Below are 7,922 nucleotides of genomic sequence, written 5' to 3' on the forward strand. Positions count from 1 at the left end.
TACTTTTCGACAAACCAGTCGGTAGGAAAAGGAAAGCTAAGAAGGCAATGGTTAGTCAAGAAGAACTTAATGAAGTCAAGGGACAGGTAGCCAACTTGGCTGAAATGCTGCAAAACCTATCGCTGCAAATAAGTAATCCTGAAAAACAAAAACAAATGGACCTAATCCAGGAAAGCTTGGGCAAACTGTCCAGCGACTTTAGATTTCAAGAGATTAGCTCCCAAGGGGTCTCGGTGGATAAAGACCTTCTTCCACAAAAGTTCAATCCCAATGACATCCCTAAGTTCAAGGCCATGGATAACCCCTATTTTCATTTAAGAGCTTTTGAAACTGTAATGAGTATTAAGAGGATAGATAGAAAGGCATTTCACTCTGTATTTTCACTATCCTTAGAAGCTGTATGTCAACAGTGGTACTTTTCACTTGATAAAGAAAAAACCTCTAGTTGGGAATCTATTGTGAGCGCTTTCATTGAAAGATATAAATGCAATATACAAGTTGAAACCGATCATAGAGAATTAGAAATGCTGAAACAAAAAGAAAACGAGGGTTTTACTTCCTTCTTTAATAAATGGAGGGAAACCACTGCAAAAATGGTTGAAGTGCCTAGTGAAAAGGAATCCGTCAGGATGTTCATTAAAAACCTCCAAGAAAAATATTCTAAGCATCTCAAATATCAAAGCAATTTAAATACTTTCAAAGCGGTATATGACATTGGAATTAACATTGAAGATGACCTTGCTAAACAGAAAATTGCTAATAACAACTCAAGTAGTGGCTGGAAAAATAAGAAGAACGACAATCCTTCTTCATCCAAATCTACCCACTCAAATAATGTTAGCACTTTTCCTCTTAATGAAGTATTGGCAATGAATAATAATCAAAGACAAAAGAAACCATTTAGGAAGAATTATACTCCTATTGGTATGAGTTATGACACCGCATTTGATCGTTTACATGCAAAAGGTCTTATAACTCCTATTGGACCATTTGGGGACCCACCTGTCGAAAGGAGAACGGCTAGCTGGAACCCAAATGAACATTGCAAATATCACCAAGGTAGGGGTCATCCTACAGAGAACTGTTGGAGATTAAAGGAAGCCATTCAAGATTTGATTGATAGTAACAAGCTCCCACTACCTCCTGCAAGTAAGAACCCAAGTATCAATACTGCACCGCTATCGGATTCTTTGGCTATTTCCGACGAAGAAAACCAAGAGGATCCATCTAGCCTCATAGAGCCTATCGAGACCATTGAAGAAGAAATCTTTGAAGATGCTCTCGAATTCCATGGCCAGGAACCCGCAACTAAGCAAGAAGTAGTAGCATTGACATTAATACTTTCGGAATTGAAAAAATTAATCTCACAAACCTTCGAGGCCATAAAAGAGAAAAATGAGTTGCTTAAAAATAAACCTCCTCTTAAGCAAAAGAAACCATTTCCTTTCCAAGTAATTGACACTCCCAAAAAAGACAATAGGAAATATACTCCAATTGGGACATCATACACAAACATGTTCAAAATGCTCTTCGAGAATGGAAAAGTTCAACCTCTCGAGCCAAGACCATTTGAATCGCTGAAAAGGACAGACAAATATTATTGTGCATATCATCAATCAGGAGGACATACAATAGGGCAATGCTTCAAGTTTAAGGACTTGGTTCAACGTTTGATTGATGAGAAAAAGTTAGTTCGACTTCCACAAGATGCCATGATTAATGGAGTATGGGACAGTGACGATGAGGATGTGTACCTTAAAGACATTGAAGAAACTCCTCTATCAACAATATACCCAGTAAGTGACATTTGGGACGAGGAGGATTCACCCATAGACGTCCTCACTAGGTCCGGGAGAATACAACCTCCCATTTCAACACAACCCACACCTTCTATTCAGCAAATTCCCGTGCCTATTATAGAAGACAACGATGTTGTCAAACAGCTAAAAAAGACTAAAGTAGAAATGAATGTATGGAAACTTTTAGCCACATCTCGAGAACATAGAGTTGCAGTCATGGATGCACTGGCTAAGGTAGGCATAGATTCGGACACCACTCCTGAGGGACTTGCAAACTTCCTCACGAGCGATCTCCCAAGTCCAATTAATTTGGTCACTTTTTCGGATAAAGATCTACCACCGGAAGGTGACAAACACAATAAAGCTCTAAACCTCACAGTCATATGCAAAAGAATGAATGTCCCTATGACTCTTGTGGATAACAGTTCAGCAATTAATGTGTGCCCACTTAGAACCGCAAGAATGTTAGGAATAAGAGATGAGGATTTATTCCCGTCAACCCAAGGAATAAGAGCCTATGATAATTCACGTCGTCAAGCATTAGGGACGATCACTATGAATGTAACTGCAGGCGCAATTGAACATGCTACTACATTTCAAGTAGTAGATATCAAGGCATCTTTTAACTTGCTATTAGGACGCCCTTGGCTTCATGATTTAAAGGCCGTCCCTTCGTCTCTCCATCAACAAGTAAAGGCTATAGTTGGAGGCATTCCAATAACCATTGATGCTTCATCTATGAGGATTAAAACAGTAGAAAATCCACTAATTAATGTGGAACACGACGAGAACGATGAAGATTTGTGGGGCTTTAGCGAAGAGGTCTCCTTAATAGAGGAAGATGAAAGGACCCCTCTTCATTATGACCTCCACTCAAACATGATAACAAATGCTATCCTAAGAAAACAAGGACACTTTCCTGGAATGACTCTAGGAAAGAAGAAAGGAGTAGCTAAACACATGGACTTACCTGGCCTCCCTAAATTGGATACTTTCGGACTTGGTTTTGAACCAACCCGCGAAGACCTTAAACGAGCCCAGGAAAAATCAAAAGCACGAAGAAATGCCCGTATACAAAAAAAGGAAATACCCATGGATCAATATCCTCTCACTTTAAACGGGCAATTTATAAGAGAAGGAGAGGATTACCCTTGTCACGAATTTCCTGAACCTTTTGTTGTAAATGGTATAAGGCAGCCTGGATTCGAAATCTTTTTGGATTGTTGTTTCCTAGACGAGATCCCAGCCCCAACATATAAGGAAAAAGCACCCCCTTGTTTCGACTTTAATGTCATGGGACTCCTCTTTGGAAGGGAAAAGAACGAATCAAGATATGCGGAAGATGATTCTTCACTTATCCAAGCAGTTCTCCAAAGCGAAAATTTCGATCCCTCCGAACTTATCACTCCAATAGAAGATCAAGAGCGTGGATGGCGTAAGACAGTGAAGATAGTTACTATAAATGGAAAGAAGATTTCAATAACTACAGGGCAAGGATCAATATTCGAAAAGTCGTCTGAGTTAGAGTCTGAGTTAGAGTCTTCCCTCATCGAGTCTTCTAAGTCTTTAGTTGTAGCACCCTCACCTTCTTTTTCTACTCCTAGGATAGTTAGCAATCAACTCCCGACGGACACGTCTTTATTTGATGTAATGATTTCTGAGTTCAATAATATGTCTTCTTCCCCTTATTCCTCTTGTTTTTCTTTATCTAAAGATGACGAGCATTGCTTAACTAATGATGAAAATGACAAAGAAATAATTAAAGCAATGGAAACACTTGAAAATAAGACACCAATAATTGAGGATACAGAAACAGTTGATATCTCAAAAGATCCAACCATTAAAAGAGAAGTTAAAATCGGACTGACGCTAAACAAAGAAGAAAGAACCGATTTAATTAATCTACTTAAAGAATTTATCGATGTATTTGCTTGGTCATACGAAGATATGCCAGGCATTAATAGAGAAATAGCTCAACACACTATACCATTAATTCCAGGAATGAAACCTGTAAAACAAAAGTTACGTCGAATGAAACCCGACGTGGCCCTTAAAATAAAAGAAGAAGTACAAAAACAAATAACTGCAGGTTTTATCCGGGTATCCAAATACCCCGAATGGGTCGCCAATGTTGTCCCGGTTTCGAAAAAAGATGGTAGAGTTCGAATGTGTGTCGACTACCGAGATTTAAATAAGGCAAGTCCAAAGGACGACTTCCCTTTGCCACACATCGATATTTTGGTAGATAACACAGCAAACCATGCACTTCTCTCATTTATGGATGGATACGCAGGATACAATCAAATCCTCATGGCCGAAGAAGATATGGAGAAAACAACATTTATAAAACCTTGGGGTACTTATTGCTATACGGTAATGCCATTCGGGTTAAAAAACGCGGGTGCTACTTACCAACGAGCAGCAACTGCCCTACTCCATGATATGATGCATAAAGAAGTGGAGGTCTATGTGGATGACATGATTGTAAAATCAAAAGACTGCCAAGGACATCCAACAGCCTTAAAGAAATTCTTTGAAAGATTAAGAAAATACAATATGAGGTTAAACCCCTCTAAATGTGCCTTTGGAGTTACCTCAGGGAAACTTTTGGGTTATGTCATAAGCTCTAGAGGAATAGAGATAGATCCCACCAAAATTAAAGCAATCATGTCCATGCCACCGCCCAAAACCGAAAAGCAAATTCGAGGATTCATTGGCCGGTTGCAATACATAAGTAGGTTCATATCCAAGTTAACCACGATATGCGAACCAATATTCAAAAAGCTTAAGAAAAATGTACCAATCATATGGGACGATGAGTGTCAAAAGGCCTTTGAGAAGATCAAAGCCTATCTCGCGAATCCTCCCGTATTAGCCCCAGCACTCCCCGGAATACCCTTAAGACTATACTTAACCGTCACAAAGGAAACAATGGGAGCTATGCTCGCACAAGAGGTAGAAAGCAAAGAAAAGGCTATTTACTACTTAAGTAAAAAAAATGCTCGAATATGAAACACGCTACACCCCATTGGAAAAGTTGTGCCTCGCGTTGGTGTGGGCCACAACTAAATTGAGACATTACATGCTCGTGCATACCATTTACGTAGTCTCACGGATGGATCCCCTAAAATATCTATTCGACAAATCCTACAGAAGAACCAGAGGAGGAACCATGGTTCGTAGATATATTGAATTATGTCACCAAAGGAGAATATCCTCCTCATGCTGACAAAAGAGCGAAAAGAGCATTAAGACTCTTAGCTTCCCAGTTTGTACTCATAGGAAATGAACTACACAAAAGGGTACCTAAGGGACGAGCTCTATTATGTGTAGATAAAAAAGATGCTCAAAGGGCTATGAGAGTAATCCATGAGGGTATATGCGGAACACATGTGAACGGCAAGATGCTAGTCCAAAAGATAATGCGAGAAGGATATTACTGGACTACCATGAATAAAGATTGTCATCAATATGTAAAAAGATGCCCAAAATGTCAAAATTACGCAAATTTGCAACATATCCCACCATCTCTTCTCTACACCTACACTTCACCATGGCCTTTCTCTACATGGGCAATAGACATAATTGGAAAGATTACACCTCCCGGAACAGGAGGCCATGAATACATCTTGGTTGCAATAGATTACTTCACAAAGTGGGTGGAAGCACAATCATACGTTAAACTCACCGCCAAGCATGTAGCACTCTTTATCGAAAGAAACATAATTTGTCGATACGGAGTCCCACATGAAATGATAAGTGACAATGGAACTCATTTTCATGCAGAATGTGAAGAATTGCTACAAAAGTATGGTATTCAACATCACCATTCTTCCCCTTATAGACCTCAAGCAAATGGAGCAGTTGAGGCCGCTAATAAGAATTTGAAAACGATCATTGAGAAAATGACTGAAAATTATAAAGATTGGCCTGACAAACTTCACTTCGCATTGTGGGGTTATCGCACATCAATCCGAACATCAACAGGAAATACGCCATTCAACTTGGTATATGGAATGGATGCCGTACAACCTGTAGAGTTAGAAATACCTTCTCTGCGCATTGCGTTAGAAAGTAAACTCGATGAAGTTGAATGGACTAGAGCACGATATGAAGAGCTAATCCTACTCGATGAAAAACGACTAGAAGCTCTACATCATATCCAATGTTATCAAACCCGCATGGCTAGACATTTCAACAAAAAGGTTAAGACTAGAAATATCAAGGTTGGGGACTTGGTATTAAAAGCATTAAGGAAAAATGTCTTAGATCCAAGAGGCAAATTCCGGCCTAATTGGTCTGGACCATATATTGTCAAAACAATCCTGTCAGGAGGCGCGGCTAAATTAACTGATATGGATGGCAATGAATTTTCAAACATGACAAACCTTGACCAACTTAAGAAATACTACCCATAAGTACTTGAGTAAAATACTCAAGAGAGCTACGTTTGGCCTGATTCCTTAAGCAAAGGATACGTAGGCAACCCAGACAGGGTGCGGCCGCTTTAATTTCTTCAGATTCTGTATCTCCGAAGTAAAAAACTCATGTCTGCAAAATTTCAAAACTGGCGCCAGACGATAGTCTCTGTCGCCAGACGACAATTTTGTCGCCAGGCGACAGAGCCCAATCGTCAGCGACAGTGCATCAGATAGCAGCGCCAGTCTTCTGCGAGTGTCTAGACCAGTTTTGCATATTCTGGAAATTTATTCGACTTTCGTACTCGAATTAATTCTCCGAAAAATAAATGTTGTAATTGTTTTCATTGCTTTAATTGAAAGTTAATTAAAATAAAAGCTGAAATTTTATTGATTAATAAAGAAAGGACATTATTGATAAAATAAAAGCTGAAAAATTAACTAAAACAAATTAACTTTGTCTAATAAATCAAAAGAAAAGCAATGTTCTAATCTTTTTTCTCCTTCTTCATTCTTTTCCAATTTGTGTCTTCATTCTCTTCCTCTTGATCCATAACCTTCTCTAGGAGACAACCGTTAGAAGATCTACACTCTATGTTAGTATAGATAGTTTCTCCTTCCGCTAGGACTCCATGTTTCTTCTCTATCCAAGCTTCCTTCTTAGTAGAGTCGACTTTTCTTTTTCCTTGGTTCTTCTTAGCACTCTTCTTTCTAGGCATAATAGGAGTCTTGAACTCAATTCTTTCCCCTAGGAGTTCCTTAGCAGGGATCTTCTTGTCACCTAGACGATACTTCACATTGGTCTTTTCAATTGTGACTTGAGGTTTTTGGAATCTTCCATCAAGCCATTGCTTCACTTTATTTGACAAGCAAGGTGGTTCCTTATGGGTAATCACCTACCATAAGGGCCTACCACTCCAGTATCCATCAAAGCGCTCAATCTCTTGTGACACAGGAAATTCATAAGGACGGCGAAGATCTCCTGTAGGGATGGTTTGTGCGAGACCATATTGTCTCATGACTCTACAAGGAAAGTAAAAGGTTAGTCTCGACAAGCTCGGGAGACGACAATATGCTTGATTACTACAACCAATCATCGCCTCAATCCTCCACCAAGGAACAATCCAGTTTATGGTAAAGTCACCGGCAGCGAACACCTTGCTCCACTCATGGCGACCGATTTTCAAAAATCGTTTCTTTCGGCGGACTATGCAATTTGGAATATATGTGTGAATATCATCGGGAGGATTAATAAGCTTCAGCCTCTCCATGAGCCATATTTGCAAATATGTATTTAAATTAACATTACAGTGTAAAAATAATATTCTTTAGTTCTTGATAAATTAATAATAATATTATTTTTTACCTGTAATAAAATTGGAGAACCTCTTAAAGGTGCCCTCGAATCCTTTCTTAGTGCATCTAACCACAGCATAGTCTCTCCAACAATTAATGGCATTGGATTTCTCCCAGATTCAACTTGTTCTATAACAGATATAATTATCGATTGCCCTTCATTATCTTTACCACTCACTAAGAGCAATTGGTTAAATAAACAATAAAGGAAAGCCCTTCTTTTATAGACACGGAAATCGGGATTGGGATTATCATAAAAATAATGTGCAAATTCTGTCAAATTAACTATGTTACCATGCACTATATGTTTTAAAGCCGTCCCCCTCAAATCAAAAAAGTGTTCGAAATC

Source organism: Chenopodium album, chromosome 17, assembly GCF_948465745.1.
Source record: "Chenopodium album chromosome 17, dcCheAlbu1.1, whole genome shotgun sequence".
Classification (NCBI taxonomy): domain Eukaryota; kingdom Viridiplantae; phylum Streptophyta; class Magnoliopsida; order Caryophyllales; family Amaranthaceae; genus Chenopodium; species Chenopodium album.